The sequence below is a fragment of the Leptidea sinapis genome, chromosome 5 (genome assembly GCF_905404315.1).
Source record: "Leptidea sinapis chromosome 5, ilLepSina1.1, whole genome shotgun sequence".
Lineage (NCBI taxonomy): Eukaryota > Metazoa > Arthropoda > Insecta > Lepidoptera > Pieridae > Leptidea > Leptidea sinapis.
Window position 1 is genome coordinate 2,813,215 of NC_066269.1, and position 22,776 is coordinate 2,835,990.

The window sequence follows — 22,776 nt, forward strand, 5'->3', positions numbered from 1 at the left end:
ATTTTTATTAGCTTCACCTGTATGTATATTTGTTTGTAACCGACTCATTTGGGCCCGATTTTGACCCACTTTAAACGGCCAGTTTTCGTTCAAACTTCGTAAATTTATCGAGGATCGATGACAATTCATTAATCTGATTTTCTAAATAAGATTTTTGTCAAATTATATAATTTTTTCATCTATTGTCGATAAGGCAGGAATCGATGTTCATTTAAAATTTCAACCATTATCTTTTCAACAAAAGCGTGTTTTATGATTTTTTTCGACTACTTTTATAAATGTTAAATACATGCATTTTTTTTATTGATGTAGGCGTTACTTTGCGGAAATCCATAATTATACAAATGATTTGAGTTTTCTTTAGTGTTAATTCCGCCAATATTTGTCTTTAAACAACTTTAAAGCATCCTCAGGACGTGTTGTCTCGCCAAAATCTGGCCAGTCTTTGTCTCGTGCCAGATTTTGGCGAGACAACACGCCCTGAGGATGCCTCGTGTAGAGGCGAAACACGTGTCGAATTGTTTAAAGACAAATATTGGCGGAATTATCACTAAAGAAAACTCAAATCATTTGTATAATACATGCATTTCGACAAGTACATTAAACAAACTCAAAATTTAGTTTTATACGAGTTACAAAATTCTGTAACTTGGTATCTAATTAAATGAAGTTTTGTCTAATGAAGTCAAGTAATTGTATATTATTTAATGCTCTGAGAATTAATACAACAATGTGTTCACACGTATCTCAAATTTCGAGGTTCGCTACATTCTAAATCTAGCTTGAGGCTAAGCTAGGACAGTGGTCGGCAAAGTGCGGCTCTTTCTTCTTAAGGTGAAGAGTAAGCAGAAAACACGCATTTTTAGACAAGTTTATTAGTGAAATTACACCATTTGGAGCTATGAACACTATTTTATCATATAACACATACCCTTAAGGCTTATTTGTAGGTTTCTAATGCTTGCTGTTGGTTAAAGTTTTCACTCCAGAGCCTTTTTGAACTACCACTTTTCCTTGCAGTTAAAAATTTTTTGGCATGGCATGACGCATTTTTTTAGTACAACTCTCAAAAAAGTTATTCTTATAGCTTTACTTTTTTGTGTAGGTATATTTTTATTCAGATTAGTAGTGAATAACGAGGATTGTAAGCATATAAACTGTTTTCCACGCAAGAATTTTTGAAAATATTGGCTTTGTTACATAGATGGCGGGCCGGAAGCCGTGAACTCATATCGCTCAAGGTCGCTGGCATTTAGTGTCGCCTTAAGTACGGCTCTGGCACGAATATCTACGGAAGGCCTAGTAATATTTTCATTTAAAAATAAACTTGGTTGGAAAGAAATTACATCTTATTTTGATAAATTAAAATTCGCTTAAACTTTCCAAGGAGATGTAAGCACATTGTTCACTTAGTAAATGTTTATTGATTATGAAATTTAGTTTTATTTAGTGTACTGCTTATTTAGTGTAATATAATGTATAAGATATATAAGTTTACTAAACAAGCAGATTTGGCTCCGAATTTTTTTTAATTGTTGTAATGTTCATATTTGGCTCTTTGGCTAATAATTTTGCCGACTATTGAGCTAGGAGAGCGTTTATCTCATAGATTAAGGATCGTTCTCCGCTGCGCTCCAACTAGATACCACACTACCTAAGAACAATAGTTTTTTTTATTACGGCTACTTTTAGATGCTTGTGTGCGTGGCATATTGACACTCAATTGCATCTTTCAATTTTTGTAAGATACACTTCGTGTTATTTTACATTGAAGTTAAAAAAACCGATTTCAAAAACTGAAAAGTATCAAATAAGTAAAAATTTAATTTAATACACCTTTACCTTTAATATTAATAAAATGCTATTATTTATATGTGCTACTTATTGATAGGTCTTAAGTCGTTAAAAAAATACCGATCGAATTGATAACCTCCTTTTTGAAGTCGGTTAAAAATACTCCCTGATGATATGTGATCCCAGTGTCTTTCTTGTAGTATTATTTTTACAATGTTCTACTACGCAACCCGGCATTTTAGTTTCAATTATTAGTAAAGTTGCTTATTTCTCGGATGTGTCGAAATTTTAGATCCTGTTGACCTTGGCAAAAGAATTCAAAATTTTGTATTATCATTAGTTTTTTCAAAGAAGTTAATTGGACTTCTCATATGAAGAACACGTTAAGATTTCGCTACGCAGATAAATTCAAACGATTATAATATATTCTAAGGCATATAAAAACTATTTCATATCAACAACACGTAAATCGAAGATAATAAATTACAATATTAATAACAAAATCATATGTCATCGCAAACAAGTAGGTAGGTAAATATTTATACGAGCTAAGTTGTTTGTGTTATATTACAACTCGAGATCTACGGGACCGGAAGTAACGTTTTAGAGGCCCCAGATAACAGAGGCTCTCAATTATTACAATTAGGGGCCCGAATTTTTTAAGCCTCATTTATTACGTCTAATTTGTAATACACAATAACTTTAGTATACATTAGTAAATATACATAATTTGAATTAATTATATTCAATAGTTTTTGTGTTTTTTCCGGACATGTTTACAGACAAATGGACAAACAGAATTGAAGAATACGCAGCAGATTGTAACAAAATTTTCAATTGTACATTTAAAATAAAAAAAGGTACAAAAAAATAAAAAATTGTAGAAATGTAAAAAACTTAAGAAATAAAAATATCTAAACGGATACAAATGTAAGACGTTGTAAAAATCGACAAAAAGGCGTTATGTTACTAATTCGACTTCATTGAGAATAAAATAAAAATGTAATTAAAGATATTTATAACACACATTTACTACAAAATAAGAGTAAGATAGAATAATAGAACTTAAAAATGATATAAAGGCATAACTCGGAAAAACAACATATAAAATAAAAAAAATGTGTGTATAAGTAGGTACCTATGCACACAAGAAGTTATACTTCTTAGGCCTAACGATGCGAACATCATTAAAATGATTTATTCTCGTGTTATTCTACATTTTTAGAAAGAACAATTTTGTAAATAACTTGCAAAGACGGCTTTGACAATTAATTATTAAATAATGAATACGGCTTTATGGGCTTGCTTCTCTGTCCTAATAATGGACAAAGAAACCAAAAAAAATCAAATGACGCAAACGTCAGAAACTTTTAGGAACCAACTTTAATCTGGTACTTTTGTGCTCATAATTTTTTTACAACGTGCCTAAAGAAGTATAACTTCAAAAATAATCTTATAGAAAAATAGGTTAATCTATAAAAACATGAAATGGTATAAGAAAAATATAAATAGTATTTAAAAAAAATCTAACTATATCCTGCATAAAGATACATTTACCCTACATTTATCTTTAAATGTTTTTATTATAAACTAGTTGACCCGACAGACGTTGTTCTTTATATAATAAATAAAATAATGTTTTTTTATGAATTTGTCAATAATATATCATAACATCAAGAATTGCTTCGTAAAAATTCACCCTGTTGTTGTAATGAAATTGTTTCACAGCATAACTGTCAAACCGTTGCGTCAATAAATTCGACGGGGTACGCATCAATGGAAAAACAAATATGTTGTTTTTATTTAATTCCGAGCATTTTTCTATTTATTCACCTTTTAAACCTTCCATGTACTTCCACAAATAATTCAAGACCAAAATTAGCCAAATCGGTCCAGCCGTTCTCGAGTTTTAGCGAGACGAACAGCAATTCATCTATACTAATATTATAAAGCTGCAGTGTTTGTTTGTTTGTTTGTTTGTTTGAACGCGCTAATCTCTGGTACTACTGGTCCGATTTGAATGATACTTTCAGTGTTGGGTAGTCCATTTATCGAGGAAAGCTATTATAGTTTGTGCTATGTTTTAAATTAGGGATCCGTAATAAAATTGCTATTTTGTAACACAAGGTGTAAAATCGAAAACCTATTTTTGCGTGCGCTGCAAAAACTATTGACAATAGACCAAAATGATGTACAGGCTATAATATAGGCAATATTTTATTACTTATAAAACTATCGCGTGAATTATACTTTATATGGCAAAACAACGTTTGCCGGGTCAGCTAGTTTTTATATATGTGTGAAAAGTGTATCTGTAAATTAAAATGAAAAGAGAATATAACTGTTAAATAATATAACTTTGTTTATGAAATAGTTACGAATTGTTTATAACTAGCCGCTTTCTTATTATAAAGAAAAACAAATAAAAAAAAACGTTTTGAATTGGGGCAATGATTTATCATTGAATCCATAAGGTTGAATTCGTATCTGGTTTACACTTAACTCAAGGTCAAGCCTCCTGGCTACAAACTGCGTTGTATGACTTACAAACAGTCTACTTAGTTTAATTATGTCGGAGAATGAACATTAAAATGAGAAATTCCAGAAAGTACATATTTTTGATTTCAGCTGTTTTTCCCCAACACTAGTTTCGAGTTTAATTCGAGAACAAGTGCTGACGTCATTGTCTAATATATTTGTCTTTCGAATATATAGGTATTTCTAAGTAAAAAAAAAATAGGTTGCAGATAAGTAATCACCATCAAACATATACTAATATACCTTCTCCGAAACACGCTGCATCTAATGGTATAAGAATTATTCCGATCGGTTCAGTAGTTTTCGCATTATAACCAAAGGAATACGAGTAAAACTGATTTTCATTTAATAGTATATATTAGGTACCTACCTTAAGGTAGGTACGAGTTATGTTTATTCATACCTAACTGCTCAGTTTTTAGGATTGTGTACTCGCAATGTAACCAACTTTTCTAAGATTCCGCTGTCCGTCCGATTGTCAATCTACCAGCTGCAACCCTCACATCATAAATAAAAAAAAATGTTCTAATAAAGAGGTATAAAAAAGGCATAAAATGCATTTAATTTCTCAAAATTGATTCCTGTAGAATTCTTTTTCATGTCATTTCTAATATTATACTAGATACTACTTCCGCTTTGGAAACAAATGGCGATCTGAGAGAGCAACTCTCGCAGCATTGTTTTTTTGCGCTCTTTATAATGAAAATATACAATATTGTACTGTCATTGCTTTTGCTATTAAATAAACATAATCTAGTCCCAGGCTGTCTGATCACTTAGATATTCAGCTTTGAAGTAGTAGGATTTACGTAAGACAGAGCCATTTTTTAATAAACCATTTAAATTTATTTATATACAATGCCTGAACAGTGGCTGGGACTTTATTATAAAAGTGTATACATTTACCCAAAAAGCTATTATGTATCTTATGAAGCCTACTAGAATGAGTTACAAGCAATCCTTTATTTCTAGTATTATAATAATGAAAATCACTATTAAGAGCAAAAACGACAATATAGATTTTATTCCGACACTAAAACCTGCTTTATTTTAAATTGGTACAGTTAACTAACTTTTCTTTACATCATCATTGTCATTTGACACCCCTGGGGGTTGACAGTTTTGGGTGGCTTTCAAGACGACTAGTTCGGTACCACACCGACGCCATGTGTACCGTGAAGCGGTGTGCAATATTTCTTTTTTTATGACAATAAGGGACGAAACGAGCAGGACGTTCGGCTGATGGTAACTGATATGCTATTCTCATTACAATGCAGTGCCGCTCAGGATTCTTAAAAACCAAAAAATTCTGAGCGTCACTACAATTGCTCTCGTCACCTTGAACCACGTAAGATGTTAAGTATCATTTGCCCAGTAATTTTACTAGCTACGGCACCCTTCAGACCGAAACACAGTAATGTTTACACATTACTGCTTCACGGCAGAAACAAGCGCCATAATCTAGTCGGCATCCTGGAGGAGCCTCCCACTGGTAATAAGCTGCGTCTTACACTCGCCATACGCCACTCACTTTGTTTTAGTGTGCGATCTGCGTTTGTTTGAGGCTAACAGTTTGCCGCTATTTTTTCGACGTGTTCACAGCTGTCATAATCTATCTAGAGGTGTATACATACTGAGATGACATTACTGCGAACACAATATTGCCCACCGAAACTTCAGGTTATCATAAAAATAAATTTTGACTGTTAAGACTTTCTATTAGTAATAAATGTAGGTATATTTACCAAAATAGCGTTCGGAAACTACCCGTCAATTCCATTTAAAAAGAGAAAACACTGAGTAATGTAATGTAAAACCGGATTAAGCCGTGTTTATTGCACATCCTGTTGGTTTGTTGAGGCGCAATATACCACCGCAAAACCAATGTTCATCAAATAGAAATCATAAAAGCATTCCTTTAAAAAAAACATCAATAAGTTACGATTATTTTGTTAAAGTGATATGCAATTTTTCTAGAACATTCAACCTCAGTAATAACTAATACTATAAATGTTAATGTAAGTTTGTTTGTAACGCTTTCACGCCTTAACCACCTAACCGAATTTGATAAAATTTTGCACAGAGGTAGACTAGAGCATGGAAAAGGACATAGGCTACTTTTTATTGTAAAAAAATTAATGGATGGGTTGAAATAGGCGTTGACAATTTGTATGGAAATTCGCCAGTATCGAAGATAAAACCATGGAACTTTGTATGCTAATGTTGATGAAACAGGAGATTAATGTTAACAGGGAATTACCATTAAAGAGACTGTACACAATGACAAGGAATATGCGCTGTATCATAGAAGAGAAAGAGCAATTTGTATGTGTATTTTTAAAAGATAAAAAAATTGCCCAAAGTAACTATTAAACGTGGACGAAGTCGCGGCTAAAAGCTAGTATATAATACTAATAATAATACACTGTATTATTATAGGCAATATTGTTGCCTTTATCTCTATTTTATTATAGTAATATATAGTTTTGATACTTACAATATTTTGGTATATGCACATCCGATAGACACAAGAACCTGTTAACGTCACTTAATGGAAACAAACAAACAGTTTATATTATGTACCGCGTTACCATGACAACCGGCAAGGCTCTGCGCAGGCGCACACGATCCAACGGTCGTTCTGAGACTGGCTGTTTTCCCGCCAACTGGTACGGCCTCCTTAATTTCTTCGATCGTTAACGTTTCATGCAGAAGTGGAGCAATTTATGTTGTATTAAACGTATTTGCTAATTTTTTACAGCTGATTTCATTCCTAAATACACGTTACACATACTATACAATATTTATGTTTGTGTATTCGTACTTGTTTTCTAAAAAATAATGTTTTCTTATTCTTAAAAGACGACGAGGTTTAATATGAATAAGGCTTAGTTCACATCTTATATTATTATATGTTACTTTCAGCATATAATCTATTTGCCAGCGATTAGCCATATTAACAGCCTGGCAATTTTTTTTGAAATAGTTATTCTTATATAAGTAAGTAAGTAGATAGTAATATAAACAACAAAATACATTACATGTTAATGTTCATTAAAGTGCATCGAGGAGAATGCTGTTAATAACAAACAAACATTTAAATTGTAAAGCCATTTAAAAAAGAAGAAAATAATGTATTCATCTGATATGTTTTAATGTAAATTTACAAAATTAAAAAAATATATATGTTATAATGGAATCTTTGATTGATCAAGGGAGGGATGGAGGGATATACAGTTGTTCCGTGTGTTTTTGAAAACGCAACAAAATTTATATCGTCTGGAAAATCATTGAGACTTTTGCATGGTTGCTTTTGGATGTTCAGCTCACATTTATAATATTAGAAAAGTCGGAATCAGTACTAGATAATAAACAGTAACAATCTATAATTAATAAGTCATCAACAGACACCATACCAGTTTGGGTTATGTAATTCATAAAACAATAATAGGTGTTATATTGCATAATGCCGTCCAACAATAGAGACCATTAGAAGGCTTCTTCCGCGGTGACCTTCGCCGGTAACAATTCATATTATCACTGTTACAAATAAATTAAATTATACAATTACTTCTGGATTTTATGGCCGACTAGCTTTCACGAATTGCCTTACCATTAAATCTTGATAGCCGTGATATTTTCGATGGTAGGGGGTAACTTCCGCAACTGAATAAAGCGTCCCAATGCGAGTTAGACTAGAACGCCAGGGTTCTATATCATTCTACAAGATATAACACTATGTACTACACGGCAATATTTCTCTGGACCTCGCTGGAACGTGAAATCCCCTCCCATTCCCCTTTCACCCCCTCGCGCTCGTCCTGTTGCGTCAGTACTGATTCCAGTTTCATTACCGTTACATCTGTACGTTTTGACGTTTGTTGTCAATAGTTCTGTAGTTTCTGTTATTCTGTGTCGCTATAATAGATTTGTCCGACACTGCCGAGCCTTTTTGGACTACCACTTTTCTTTGAAGTTTTTAAACAAGTTTTTTGGCATGGCGTGACGCATTTTTTTGGTACTTCTCTCAGAAAAGTTATTCTTATAGCATGTACTTTTTTGTGTAGGTTCATTTATTCAGATTATAATAACGAGGATTGTAAGCATATAAACTGTTTTCCACGCAAGAATTTTGAATGCTGACTCATAATCAAACAAATTTAAAAAAAAAATGTGAAAAAAAATTAAAAAAAAAATTGGCGTGGACCACCCTTAACATTTAGGGGGATGAAAAATAGATGTTGTCCGATTCTCAGACCTACCCAATATGCACTGAAAATTTCATGAGAATCGGTGTAGCCGTCTCGAAGGAGTTTAACTACAAACACCGTGACATGAGAATTTTATATATTAGATTGAAAAGACACATCATTCCAATCTTATTCCAATCGATAAACCTATGGCAGCAGTAATTCTGTAGTTTATTTAGTATGATAACAGATTATAATACATTGATTAGATAGGTTGAGATAGAGATAAATTACTACCGTCTACTGTCAGTAATTAGCTGTCAATAATCTGAAGTTGTCCCAATATGCCCGATAAGTCATTCTTATCGCCTTATATTGGGACGCGTGAATTGCAATTTCCATACAAACTTCTATCGCTAAGTAAGCTATACGTCCTCCCATTGACTGACAGCTTGAACGGATAAGGTGAGTTATAAGTTTATTGGGACAGAAAAGTCAACGATAGTTACGATTTTTAACTCAAGTAGGCCACATCCGGACTGAATATTGGGATCGGCTGTTAGTCTGCAATTGTTGGGTTTCCAATAAACTGTTTTAAGACTTAGGTACGACTGTTTCTTCTTATTATTTTTTTTGATAAATCAAACACGGAAATTAAATAGATACTTATATGACCTTGCTGTTCATTTTGTATGAAAGTTACACAAGTGAAAGATACCAGCTACTATACAAAAAATAAGTCAAGGCCGTTCTGAAGGGACTGTTAAATGGTTATAATTGTTACACTGATTATATTATTTACCAAGCAATATCTAATAGGTCGGTGTATAACCTCATTTCCCAATCAACTATTAAACAAATAATGCCAATAAAATTGGGCGTAATTGCAGATAGTTAGTATTGATTTATTGTATAATATTTTAGTTTCATCAGCAGAAAATCGACCATACATTTATTGAAATACATGAAAAAGGATTTGGGCCTGAAGGTCTATTACCAAAATCGAAATACGAAGATTCATTTGACGGAGCGTACATTTTCCTAATACGAAAGTGTTTCCGATTCGAAGATCGATGTCGCGAAGTCCGCGATTAGACATTTTGTCTTTCGTTTACTTTTTCGTTCTTAAATATTATTATGATCGTAACTACAACTTCACTTTTTATAGTTATGTCTATGGTTTGGAAACGAAATCCGTCCGTATTCGGATCCAAAGTAATAGGATTTAATTTGAAGTACGTCGTTCTTTAGCTTCGGACTGAAACTTCGGCTTTCGATTTTGTTAATAGAGCTCCTGACGTCGATACGACTTCATCAAGATGGCGGGCCACACCATTCTCAACGCGTGCGGACTATATCATATGCACGAGCAACCTATGCAAAGCTTCAATCTGCATGCTTAATCTGGAGTAATGAATAATAAACTCTGGAGCAATAGTCCAGGTTGAACCCATTCCAAAACCCTAATCCAAGTCTGCGCATGAGGCACTGAGGTTAAGTAGGGAAAAGATTACGCATTCTAACCGGGGCACTGCAGAACAAACACCTCTCTCTAGGCCTCTACATGTGGTCCTATAGTGCGTAAACGTAGCATCTCTTCTCTCTCTAAATTTAAATTATTTACAAATATATCTCCTTCGCGAAATAGCTTAGTAGCGATAGGTGCTTCATCAACAATTCTCCACTATCAAACGTGTATAAAAATTCATTAAATTACGCTACGCTATTATAATCATGCGTAACAAAGAAGGCGTTGATTAACATTGTAACTAATCGTCTAAACTGGGTTAGCGATTGATTTAATAAACTACAGTTAATGAATAAATCAAGCATTGACTGTAGTCTTCGTTTGGACATCAGCTTTAATTATTTGCTAATCCAGTCCACAAATATCTTATTCAAATAAAAAATATATATTTGTTACACGGTGATATTATCTCTGGACCTCGCTGGAACGCGATGTCCCCTGCCAATCCCCTGCCAATCCCCTTTCACTCCCTCCAGCTCTTCGTGTTGCGTCAGTACGGCTTACAGTTTTATTGTTGTTAGGTACATGTGTTTTGATGCTATGTTTTTGGAGTTTTCATTGTAACGATGTGACGACATCGACGTTAGATCCAGCGATTATGTGATAGCACCGTATCTTGCAGTCTTTAATATTTTTTTTTTTTTTTTTTATGGACAAACGAGCGTACGGGTCACCTGGTGTTAAGTGATCACCGCCGCCCACACTCTCCTGCAACACCAGAGGAATCACAAGAGCGTTGCCGGCCTTTAAGGAAGGTGTACGCGCTTTTCTTGAAGGTACCCATGTCGTATCGTCCCGGAAACACCGCACAAGGAAGCTCATTCCACAGCTTCGTGGTACGAGGAAGAAAGCTCCTTGAAAACCGCACTGTGGAGGACCGCCACACATCCAGATGGTGGGGATGATATCGTAACTTGTGGCGTGTCGTTGGAAGGTGAAATTCGGCGGCAGGAATCAGGTTGAACAGCTCTTCGGAACACTCCCCGTGATAAATGCGGTAGAAGACACACAATGAAGCGACGTCTCTACGCAACGCCAAGTGATCCAGCCGTTCACAGAGTACTGGGTCCACGACAATTCGAGCTGCTCTGCGTTGCACGCGGTCAAATGGATCGAGCTGATACTGGGGTGCGCCAGACCAGAGATGACAGCAATACTCCATGTGAGGCCGGACCTGCGCTTTGTAGAGCGCTAGAATGTGGGCCGGCTTGAAGTATTGCCGTGCTCTATTTATGACGCCCAGTTTCTTTGAAGCCAGTTTGGCTTTGCCCTCCAGATGGCCACGGAATTGGCAATTGCTCGAGATTTCGAGACCCAGTATTCCGATACTAGGCGAGGCTTTAAGGGAAGTGTTCTCGAAGAGCGGTGATACGGCAAATGGGGTTTTTTTAGTGGTAAACGCGCAAACTTGAGTCTTCTGGGGGTTAAATTGGACAAGGTTCAACTTACCCCATTCCGCGACCTTCTCGAGAGAGGACTCGATAGAAGACACAAGTTTCACCCGGCACTGGTCGACGTTTTCCCGAGAGAGACCTGCATGGCCCGTGTATACGGCATCACCAGTGCTGTCGTCTGCATAGCAATGCATGTTGGCGGTGTCCAACATATCATTGATATGCAGAAGAAACAGCGTGGGAGATAGCACACAGCCTTGGGGCACTCCAGCGTTCACGGGCTTGGGATTCGAGCAATAACCGTCGATAACGACCTGTATGCTGCGCCCAGTGAGGAAGCTGGAGGTCCACTTGCATAAGCTCTCGGGAAGCCCAAATGATGGAAGTTTTGCGAGGAGCGCCTTGTGCCATACACGATCAAAGGCCTTCGGTATATCCAGACCAACTGCCAGGCCTTCCCCCTTGCTTTCAATAGCCGCCGCCCATCTGTGTGTTAGGTATACCAGAAGATCGCCAGTCGACCGACCATGGCGAAAGCCGTACTGCCGGTCGTTGATCAACTGGTGACCCTCAAGGTATACCAAGAGCTGGCGGTTAATTATGCTCTCCATAATTTTGGAGAGTAGGGAGGTAATAGCAATAGGCCTGTAGTTTGCCGGATCCGAACTGTCTCCTTTTTTTGGGATCGGATGGACAAGGGCTGACTTCCATGAATCAGGGACTACGCCTTTTGAATAAGAGTGCCGGAATAAACGCGTTAGCACCGGCGTCAACTCAGGGGCACACGTTCTAAGCACGATTGGAGAAATGCCATCCGGCCCGCTCGACTTCCTGACGTCCAACGAAAACAGAGCTCGCCTAACAGTTTTCTGTCGGAACTGTACTTCAGGCATGGAGCTCTGACACCGCGGGATGGTCGGCGGTGTTTTTCCGTTGTCGTCAAGAGTCGAGTTGGAGGAAAAAAGAGTGCACAGGAGATCGGCTTTCTCTTTTGCCGTATGGGCCAGGGTGTCATTCCTCATGTGCAACGGCGGCATGGACGGCTGGTTGAAGTTACCAAGAGCAGCTTTCGACAACGACCAGAACTTGCGTGTTCCGGTCGGGTAACTGGAAAGCTGCTCGCCAATTTTGACGACGTGCTTCGATTTCGCACGGGCGATTTGCCGCTTAAAAAATCTGGAGGCACGGTTATATTTCCTCTTCAGAACTTTGCAGTTCGGATCCTTTGAGCCCAGCGCCGCAACCCAAGTTCGATACGCCTGTTTTTTGCAGTCAGATGCTGCTTTAACTGACGCATCGAACCAGGGCTGTGATCTGCCACCGATCGGTACTACAGAGCTTGGTATAAAAATATCCATGCCCTGCAGCATCACATCGGCTACTGCAACGGCGCAGGCACTAGGATCATCTGAAAGGAAACAAACCCTGCCCCAAGGGTAGGATGCAAAAAAGGAACGCATCCTATCCCAATCTGCTGACTTGTAGTGCTGACTTGTAGTGACGGCGGGTCGCTGGTGGTCTGCGACGTTGGCGTCGGATAGGCACTACACTCCTGACCAGGCAATGGTCGGACGTTCCGAGAGGGGCGTCGACAGAGACCTGGTAACCATCGGGATGTGTAGTCAGCAGAAGATCTAATAAGGACGGCATGTGGCTATCCACATCCGGGAGCCGCGTCGGCGACTCAACCAATTGGGACAGACCATACGCCAATGCAAAATTATGCACAGATCGCCCTGCGTAGTCTGTGGTACGTGATCCAAGCCATGCGGCATTGTGCCCGTTGAAATCACCCAAGACTACGATTTCAGCGGAGGGGATCTGAGCAAGCACGTCATCAAATGCCGCTTGAACGCAGCCCATGAGGTGATCCGTTTCTGCGTTACCACTATGGGACTTGTAGACACACGCATAGATGCGGACGCGGTCCTCTAAATCTACGCGGAGCCAGAGAGTAGACAGGCCCCTACCCTCAAAATTGCCGAGACGGCGACAGCAGATATCCTCCCTAACGTACACACATACCCCGGCATGAGGCATGAAATTATGCTCAATTTTGTACCCGGGGTACGTTAAATATGACGTATCGCTAGGTCGAGATATCTGCGTCTCCGTAAGGAAACACAAGGCCGGCTGCGCCGTCTCAAGGTGGTGGTGGACGGCGTTTAAGTTGGAGTGAATTCCCCGGATGTTACAAAAGTCCACATTAAGCGTGGAGCGGGGTGCCGTGGTGTTGCTGCCCTGTTTGTCCTGTGACATACGCGGCACTGTGCCCTCCCCAGAATACGAGGGGCAGCCCGAGCGCGAACGCTCGGGGAGGGATTCTCCGGCTCTACAAGAGCCGGTACCCTCCTGGGGTAATTTATTTTTTAGGACCGCTCTCATATTTTGTTGGGGGGGGGGGGGGAAGGACGGGGGGGAATGGCCTCCGGTCCTCGACACTAACCTATGCGAAACATAGCGGCACTAGGCCGCTATTTCACGCCGGTATTCTGTGCGAGTGTGGTAAGTAACCCGGACGAGTCTGGCCCGATTGTGCTGACGTCATAAGGCAGCAGCGTGACTCTCCCACTTTAAAAAAGCCCGTAGTCGCCTCTTACGACACCCTTGGACCTGGGACTACCCTATTCTTTTTACGCCCCGAGGCAGCACAGGGCAAATGTATTAGTCGTGGCGTGTTTCCTGACCTTCTGAAACATAGTAATATTACACCAATATTTAAGTCGGGTTGCTCTTCTGACCCGAATAACTATCGTCCTGTGTCGGTTTTGCCGACCCTTAGTAAAATTTTTGAAAAAATAATTTTAAGCCAAATGCTTACTTACTTTAACTCTCATAAGTTACTTCATTTGAAACAATTTGGCTTTACTAGGGGACGTTCAACAACGGATGCAGGTGTTGAGCTAATTAAGAATATTTTTGATGCCTGGGAGGAATCGCAGAATGCACTAGGCATCTTCTGTGATTTAACTTAGGCTTTTGATTGTGTTCAGTGAGCTATACCACTATGGCATAAAAGGAACTGCGCTCGATCTTCTGACTTCATATCTAAACAAAAGAATTCAGAGGGTCGACGTGAATGGCAAGAGATCTCCTGGGACTCTTCTCAGTATGGGGGTACCACAAGGGTCTATTCTTGGACCGTTCCTCTTCCTTATCTATATAAATGATCTTCCTAATCTTATAGAGAAAAAACATAAGGTAGTATTGTTTGCGGACGACACTTCACTGATTTTCAAAGTGAAAAGAAACCAAACTATGTATGACGAAGTGAACGATATTTTATCTGACATCGTGTACTGGTTTAGCGCTAATAACCTATTGTGAAATAGCAAGAAAACTAAATACATTAAATTTGTTACATAAAAAGCAAATGTTTTGTTAAACGAAGAGGTGATAGCACCGGTGGAATCTGCTATATTTCTTGGCATAACTCTAGATTCCAAATTACAATGGGGCCCCACATATTGAAGGATTGGCGAACACACTTAGTTCTGCAGCATACGCGGTTAAAAAGATTAGACAATTAACTGACATAGATACGGCGCGACTAGTATACTTTAGTTATTTCCATAGTATTATGTCCTATGGTATATTGCTATGGGGCAACGCTGCCGATATTAATACAATATTTGTGTTGAAGAAGAGGGCTATTCGCGCTATTTATAACCTAGGTCCTAAAGAATCATTGAGAGCAAAATTCAAAGAAATTAACATCTTGACTGTTGCTTCTCAATATATTCTTGATAATGAAATGCAGTTTCATAGGCACATCAGTGAATTTGCCAGAAACTGTCATAAGCACAATGCTAACACCAGGAACAAACATAAACTTATAATGCCTACTACTCGGCTAAGTCGAGTTAGTAAGTCTTTTGTGGGGCGATGTATATGCTTTTACAACAAAATCCCAGAAAATGTTCAAAACAAAAGTATAACGCTATTCAAAAGAATTGTTAAAAAACGTTTGTGTGGTAAAGGTTACTATAACATAAATGACTTTCTTAATGATACCACAGATTGGGATTAGAGTGACCGCCCTCAGGCTATTAAATAATAAGTTTAATTGTACAATATTACTTTGTAAACATATTTATTCGATGAAAAAAAAAGCCCGCTGAGTTTGTTGCGCCCATTCTTCTCAGGTCTGAGGCATTCATTTTGGAATGGGTGGTAGTTTTTGACTATATATATATTTATATATATAAGTGATGTCACGTCCTATTTTGAATAAAAATATTTGAATTTGAATTTGAATATAACGGTAGCTTAGATAATTAAAACGTCTAGATAGAAACTCTTGCTGTTAGACAACCGATAAAAACAGGCCAGGAATATAAGTTTACTGCGCGTGCCAAGCGACGTATTACAATCGCGATTTGTATGACACGTTGTGTTAGTGTGCATAAATTGCAAAAATAGAGGTTAGTTCTAAAGTCACAGTTAGTTTTTGACGATTTCGCAGCTGTCATCAGTGTCTAGACGTATATAATAATATGATCCGGGTAGTATTACCTATTTTTTACCCCAAATGTAAGATCTCATAACTTTATAACAGTGAAATCATATTTACTTCAATTGGCATCAAATACACATTACAGACAGTATACGTACTAGCATAAGATCAAATACGTCATTATCCATCCCGACTTCACGATGTTCCCACATTAAAAGTTGTTGCATAACAATCAGAATTATCTATGGTAAAAACGGTAATAATTCGGAGCGTAGATAATAATATAGTATTGTAATAACCTAAATAAGGGCCAGTGGGTCTTAGAAAAGTTGGAAGACCGTGTAAGAGGTGGGCTGATGATGTGATGGAATACGCTGGAAAAGACTGGCTAATATTGGGCAAAGACCGTATAGTGTGGAAAAAAATGGAGGAGGCCTTCACCCAAAGAGGGGCCCATACTACTAATTAAACATTAGTTATTTAGAAATAGAAAAAGAAAAAAATACTAACATAAAACTATTCCATTTTTAAGTTCTTATAATATTAGGCTTAAGTTAAGTTAAGTTTGTTTTAACAATAATAATTATAAGTTTGTTTTAATTTTTAAATTTAGTTTAACTTAATTATGTAATTTAGTATGGAAATAAAAGGCTTTTTATTTTTATTTATTTATTTAATAGTCTATTAAGGTATACGTTTTGAGGACAACGAATACAAACATAGAAGAACATCCCTAACGGAGATACAGCAAGATAGAAGAGGAAAGCGAATCTATTGTTTTTGATTGAGAAGTCATAAACAGTCAGCCACTTGGGAGTGGCTCCTTAGTATTTTGAATATTAAACTAGCTAACACATACATTTTTAAAAAAAAAACGAGACGAGCAGGACGTTTTGCTGATTGTAATTAATTCGCCCTGCCCATTACAATGCAATGCCGCTCATGATTCTTGATAAACCCAAAAATTCCGAGCGGCACTACAACTGCGCTGGTCACCTAGAGACATAAGATGTTAAGTTTCTTTTTCTCAGTAATTTCACTAGCTACGTCGCCCTTCAGATCGAATCACTATAATGTTAACACATAACTGCTTCACGGCAGAAAAAGGCGACGTTGTGGTACCCATAATCTAGCCGGCATCTTGTGTAAAGACTCCCACTGGTAAACACACTGACAAATATAATAGATAAATAATTGTTACATGCATTATCGGGTTCTCAGATTGTTTATACGCTAGAATATGCTATATGATAATTAAGTCCATGCACAGAGTACCTACTCTCTTCTGACAAGATGTTTTCTATATTTGCCATTAAAAGACGCACATAATAATAATAATATATAGCCTTTATTCAGATAGTATCATTTACATATATACTTACAAACTATCCTTTGCTAAGTATCTATCATTATCTGGTTGTCTATTGACAAAGGCCTCTTCCAACTTCTTCCACTCTTTTCTATCTTTAGATAACCTATACCATGTCTTGCCTGCTATCGTCCTAAGTTCGTCTGACCTTCTCCTGTATTGTCCCCCCGGTTTCCTTTTAAAGTTTCTGGGATACCAGTCTGTGATACATTTGCTCCATTTGTCTATACCCCGAAGGGTGTGTCCCGTCCAGCGCCATTTAAATTTTCTTATAGTATTAGTGACATTAGTGATTTTTGTTTTCTGTCTTAAGTCTATGTTTCGAACTTTATGTGTTTTATTAATATTCAGCATACTCCTCTCCATGGCTCTTTGGCAAGTCTCTAGTTTTTTAATCTGTATTTGCGTAGGCGACCAAGTCTGACAACCGTCAAAAGACGCACATAAATTTCTCTCAATGGTAGGTGTTTAACCCCGAATTAAATTACCGTCATTCTATTTGGTTATAGAATGCACATGATCACATTTGCGAGGAAATTCTTGCCTCACACAGCCAACTTTCAGGAATTAATTATCGGCTGCAGTTTTCCCCCAACCGATACGACTTAGGGACCTTCAAGCATAGAGCATACTACAACTTAGAGGCCGGCTACGCATCTCCTAACCCCTGGTGCTGCGGATGTCCTTGAGCGGTTGCCTCAACACGTTATATGACGTGAGCCTCTCGCTCGTTTGCCCCTTCTTCTCCTTCTTCTTCTTTGTAACACTCTTGGCAGAGAGGTCGTGGTCATCACGAAGTGACATCTTTTGGGTTAGATGTGATTCGTCTCACGAGCATTCGCCATTTTTCCTTGCTGGCTGACTGGTACACTCGTTCAAATGACCGCCCACAGCACACTTAATTTGGTCAGTCAATCGCATGGGCAACTTCCTCGCTCTCTGGTCTCTCTACTTTGCCCTGCACGACAGTGATGGACTTTCTTTTGCGTCGGGAGACGTGTTTGAAGAATTTAAGTATGCGACTCTGTACTAACACCGAAAGGCGTTGTTTTATGCCAAGTTCTTGGTGGATGGAGACGTTGGTGCGAAGCTCGGTCCACGAAACTCCAAGCATTCTCATCTAGCAACACCACGTGAAACGTGCAATCATTGGCATACATTATACGTTTGAAATAGTAGTAGTATGGCGAATGACGACGAAGTATAATCCGGCTAAGTTTTAAAGCAAATAGTTGCTTATAACGTAGTGGATTTCCGCTATCTCCTTTTTTACAAGAATATAGCCGTCATCTATCAATCAATTAATGACTGCTCGTTTCATACAATCGAGTGAATCGCCTTTTTCTTAGAGAGTTTCGCTAGGTTGATGTTTTATATGAAAAATATGTATCGTTGTCAAAGCGGAGAAAGCCTTTGATGTTTTTGCGGCGCGAGTTGAAGCTTGGGGGTGGAAAGGTCAAGCATGAGAGTTGAAATGTAATTGAGAGCAAGACGTGCGCCGGCGCTTCATGCAGAGAGATACTTTCCCACGAGTAGCTGCCATAGAGTCATATATAACATAGACGGAGTGCTATTTTTTTTTATATGAAAATAAGAGACGTGACGAGCAGGACGTTCAGCTGATGGTAATTGATACGCCCAACCCATTGCAATGCAGTGCCGCTCAGGATTCTTGAAAAACCCTAAGAGGCACTACAACTGCGCTCGTCACCTTGAGACATAAGATATTAAGTCTCATTTGCTCAGTAATTTCACTAGCTACGGCGCCATTCAGACCGAAACACAGTAACGTTTACACATTACTGTTTCACGGCAGAAATAGGCACCGTTAGTAAAAATCTAGCTGACATCCTGTGCAAAGGAGCCTTCCACTGGTAATTACCTAAGTCACCTCTTACGACACTCTCGGGCCTTCTCTATTATTTTTACGCCCCTGGGAAGCACAGGGCAAAATCAAAATCTGTTAGGAAATACATCAGTGTTCATGTCTCTATGAGCGATCTACGAGGCGATTAAACAATTTCAAACTTATCATTTTCGGTAGAACTAGAGTGGCCTAAAAGTGATGTGACTCTCACAGGACCAAACTGATTAACTTTAACTGTTAGAAATCATAAACCTAATATTTTTATAACTTAGTAAGGCCACCGTGGTTCTCAGGGCCACTTATGCGTAGACACGACGCCACTTTATATACTGTATCACCTTAAGAAAAATGTGTGTGTATGAACTAACTTGTCCCGAACTTCACAAGCTTTTGCCATTCAATGTTCCTGCCAGGTCTTTACGCACGCACAGAAGTTTCAACTTACCGACTCCTAGAACCAATATCGGGTTTCGAGCGCCTCTTCACATATTATTATGTTCTTCATTGGATTCTTACATTAATGTCAAACTGTTTTCGCACTCCTCTACTGCGTCATTTAAGAATAAGTTAAAACAACAATTACTTTCCTTTCCTTAAACCTTTATTCATTTCCTCTACTGCGTCATTTAAGAATAAGTTAAAACAACAATTACTTTCCTTACCTTAAACCTTTATTCATTATTATATCCAATAGTATGTCTGTCAGTGTCTTGATTTATATAATATTGTGTATTAGTACGTAATATGAGTAAATATTCTGGTATTTTTATCTAAACGTTCTGTTGTCGTGTCTGTGTAATTTCTTTTGTGTTCTCAGTGAAACTATTCTAGGATATATCTAATATCTTGTGTGCTAACTTTATAACAACGTACTAAACGGTGGTCTCATGCCGTTGCCATATGGCAGCGTTAGCAGTCAGGAAGCTAATAGTTAACAAAACTTTATATTTTATTTATCTTAATTTTTACTATAGTGAGGTATCTGTTTGTTTCCTTAATAAATAAATAAAAACAAAATTACTGAAATAACAACACACGAAATTATGACAACCTAACCAACCCAACTATGAGAACCTAAAAAAAGAGAGCTTCATGATAATTCCCACAAGGCAGAAGAATTTTCGGAGGCAGAAGAATTTCCAATTGCTTCCTTTTCGTTTCAACGGTTCAGTTTGAATCAGTGATAACTTTCAAAGGCAAGCTAGGCCCCTCATATTATATTTAATGGATATTGAATCTATATGTTGTTGTCGATTCGCTTAACTAACTTATCGCCACCCGTTAAATACTTAATTATAATAGTTTGTACCATTTGATGTCTTAACACGTTGAATTCATAATTTTTAGATAATAATACTTTTTGTAAGCAAATTATTATGTGTTGTTAAAATTAAGAGCATATAAACTCTGTAATCATTTAAAATTAGAGGAGTTACATAATTCTCTCTTAAAATGTATAATTAACTATTTTTTTTATATATTATTACTTACTCCTGCCTGTAACCCCTATAATAAAGTGTCCCAAACTCATGTACATATTGATGCAAAATTTGAATAAAATATATTCAGTAGTTTTTGCATTTTGCTCGGATAAACATAAAGATAAACGGCCAAACAGACAAAACTTCTAAAAAGTACACCGCAAGTATTTCTGAAAATATTGAATGTACAGTTTTAACGTAAATTATATAATGTAAGTATAGATCTCTCAAATAAATGAAAAAAAAATCAAATTTTTTCATAAAGCGCTAAGGTAACCAAAATAATCTCGCTTTCTTACATTTTTCAATATCGGTCCAAAAATGGTAATGAACTGTTTGTCCATATAATATTATGCTCCGTCTGTATTTTATAAATGTATGTCACACAGCCGACATACAAGTAATAAGTACCCAACACTTTGGATAGTGACCATGACTTTACATTTTTCTGGAAAATTATTATAAAAATGTTGATTATTATAATTTTAAAACGATTACGACCTAATCCAAAGCCGAGCTGCTTAAATCCCATATCTACTTGAATGACTCGATCGCTTATACCCTAAACAAATGATCGGGTTTGGCACGGCCGACCCATCGGACGCGGTCTGGTAGAGAACTAGTATAAGAGATGGTATGTCGCATTGTCAATCACACAAATTATTATTATTACCGTCCGAATCGTACCGAGTACGACGCCGGACCAATTCGTGCGAGGCATCCGCCCGCGTTCCGATGGTCCGGTCGCACAAATCCGACCATGTGTCTAGGCTATTAGCGTTGCGTATTGATGTCACTTAACAGCAACACTCTCAGAAACTAAATTACGGCATGGTTTTGAATATCTATGGTCATCATGTACTGTAAATGGGCGATATCTATAGGGTTTCGATCACAATAATTCTAAAGTTGAGATATCCCAACAGGCAGACGCCATTTAAAGCCGGCACCGCTCTCTGTTCTTTCGACCTTCATACGATTTGTAATTTTGCTACTTTTTTTGACCATATAACGTATCAAATTAAGTCATATTATACGTTTTGTGTTTTAGATCTGTGGTACGAATATCATATAATTTTTTATATTAATAATTGTATTGTGTATTTTTTTTCTCAAAATCATGGTTACCCTATCGAATATCTTATCGTGTATCTAAGTACTTACATATAATATAATATAAGGTACAATAATACAACATCCCACACAAACACTCAAAAGGCTTCGCTTCACGTCTTTAAATAACGAAGATACCATTAAAACAAGATAATAATAATAATTATGGACCTTGAACTCTGAAATAGTACCTACTTGTAATTATTGTAATAAATTATTAGAGGCAAATGCTTGATATCGAATCTGTGTTTGATCGGCGTCAATACTTTGTGGTGATGGTTTAGAATGTTAATGATCCACTACTTACTCACGAGTCTCATTTCTGACGTGGATGAAAGTATTAATAAAAGTAATAAAAATTTACTTCGTATTATTATGTCCTTGTTTTTTTTGCCGTTATTTGAGCAATAATCTTATTATTTTATTTTCCGAGGCATCTCGACAGACGTAGTTTTAAAAACAGACAAATAATTATTATTATCGTCAGTAACATTCTCGTGACTTACGTAGTTATAATATTGCGAATGAGCGCCATCTGTTACAATTATCCGTTATGAATGAGAGTAATGGATATGCATTTTGTGTTGTAACAAAGACATACGATCTTGTTTTTGGCGGACATGATGGCTCAATCATATACTAGAGGGCGCTATTATCAAATGTAGCTCAATATGAAATTGTGTTTTTTGTCACAGAGTAGGGATGGATACTTACGTATTGATTTATTTAAATGGTAAAATAAAATTTTCTATGATTTGCTTTTTTATCTTGTTTACATATTAATTTTCTTTAATATATAAAACGTATTTGAAGAATTGAAATTAACTTATGTTTTGGTGAAAAAAGCCATTAGATCTTTAGTAGAACCAAGTTTAAGTTATACTTAATTTATACTGAAAGTTTACCACATAAAATTAGGTTATAGGAAAATCAATAAAATGTTAGTTTTCGTGATCTAATAGGTACCTACTTATTAAGAAATTTAGAAAAACTGTTATATAAATAGAAAAAAAAAAATTATGCCTATCTATAATAGGTAGGTCTTC

General features: G+C 37.1%; 1 protein-coding gene and 1 long non-coding RNA gene across 3 annotated transcripts in view; one reads left to right on the top strand and one right to left on the bottom strand.

Moving 5' to 3' along the window:
- Nucleotides 1–6,978, bottom strand: part of LOC126964674 (prion-like-(Q/N-rich) domain-bearing protein 25) — a 46,128-nt gene extending 39,150 nt beyond the window's left edge. The window contains exon 1 of one of the 2 annotated variants that reach the window (XM_050807933.1): nt 6,830–6,978. The gene's annotated coding sequence lies outside the window, so the exon portion shown is untranslated. The remainder of the gene's footprint in view (nt 1–6,829) is intronic. The other variant, XM_050807934.1, reaches the window with a different exon arrangement.
- An 8,366-nt stretch (nt 6,979–15,344) lies between these two features.
- LOC126964702 (uncharacterized) overlaps nt 15,345–22,776 on the top strand; it is a 31,980-nt gene continuing 24,548 nt past the window's right edge. Inside the window, exon 1 of the long non-coding RNA XR_007729420.1 lies at nt 15,345–15,589. This is a non-coding gene — a long non-coding RNA (uncharacterized LOC126964702). The remainder of the gene's footprint in view (nt 15,590–22,776) is intronic.